The sequence below is a fragment of the Triturus cristatus genome, chromosome 12, assembly GCF_964204655.1.
Source record: "Triturus cristatus chromosome 12, aTriCri1.1, whole genome shotgun sequence".
Taxonomy (NCBI): domain Eukaryota; kingdom Metazoa; phylum Chordata; class Amphibia; order Caudata; family Salamandridae; genus Triturus; species Triturus cristatus.
Window position 1 is genome coordinate 72,723,379 of NC_140595.1, and position 1,613 is coordinate 72,724,991.

Here is a 1,613-nt window from a genome sequence, read left to right on the forward strand (position 1 = left end):
ACGCCTGCCTCCCCAGTGGTCACAGCAGTTCCTTTCAATGTACTAAAAGCGAGATGGCTGGCCGCTGTTGCTTTTCACAATCATCCACAAAACTTGTAACATTTTTTAGTTTTTAAAAAACAAACTCCAAAGGTGGGAGTTGAAAAAAAAACTTACAACCACAACACCATTGACTTTTCTCCAAGGGTGGGCGGCGGGGGGGGGGGTTCATTTTAACACTGTTGTGATGGATAGGAAAATGTCAGCTCTAAATAGTGCTGATGGTTTAATGTCCTTCTTCTGATGACTCCTGCTCCATCAGGCTTTGGGTGAACTATTCCGTCAACACAGCAAATAAGGGTGTCAATGGTCAAATTGGGGAGAGGAGTTGGTCTAACGGCTAGGGCGGTCGACCTCGAAACTGCGTAACTGGGTTCGAGTCTCGGCAATGACGCTGATCATCCTGTGATTCTCGGCAAGTCACTTAATCTCCCTGTGCCTAACAAAAATGAATGTGTCCTCATGTAACGCAACTGGTACTATGTAAAGCGCTCTGATACCCTATTCGGGTCAAGTTTGCGCTATATAAAACACTGTAAAATAAAAAAAAATAAAAAAAATTGTTGTTGTCCATCTATCTCTAAATCAGATGGACGGACCCAGGGTTTGGAACAGAAGGTACTCTGTCGCATTCGCGACGGAGTACCATGTTCTCCAAATCATAAATCTGGCCCTGAGTTTCTCTATATTAGCTGCATTTACTTTATAAGGGTAGAGACAAATATTTTTTTTACTCTATTTTAAATAAGTGAATGTTAAAGTTGAGTTTGAGGCATATTATTTTGTCTCCATTTCTCATTACAAAACCAACAAAAGTGCTGCAAATTACCAGTGCCTAATTTCTTTTTTTTACCCAGATCATTCATGAAAAGAATATTTATTTGCTAAAAACTGTATATCACAATGATAATATTTCATAAACAATAGATGTTTAATACAACTGCAAAAATATCTAAAATCATGTGTTCAATTTTAGCCAAGGTGTAAATAGTGATATGTAATACTTTGGTTTTCAATAAAGCGTAATTCCTTAATTTTACTAAGTGCTATAAATAGCAGATGCTACTATCACACAACTTCATTTTACTTCATGTATTACATATAGAACCATGACTAGGGATTGTCAGCGGCTAGCTCTTACCCCACTAAGATACCTTGCCATCTACATAATAAAGACTATGTCGGATGTTGTCTATGCCATTATTTATTACGCAATAGGCAAAAGAATTTGCTCTGATTTTGCACCACTGAAAACTTTTCTGTAAGCTGGTCCATGGCATTTTATCTGCATTCTGGTATTTTAGTCCTTTACTTCTCACGAGAAAAGCAAAAATGCTAATAAGAGAATAGGTTATGTTGAGATGTCTGCAATTGAGTGTATACCGGGTTAGGGGTTGAGAAGCACACTGAAAGAAAGACTGCGGCGAAGTCTTGTCTACTCTAGACTCCCACAGACTGCTTGTACCAATTTAAGGCAGGGTCACCAGACTGCCAAATATTTATGATTTTTGCCTGCCCTATTGATGGTGATTGTCCATCTGGACAGTATTTAGAGATATTGGTGGTATTTTCTT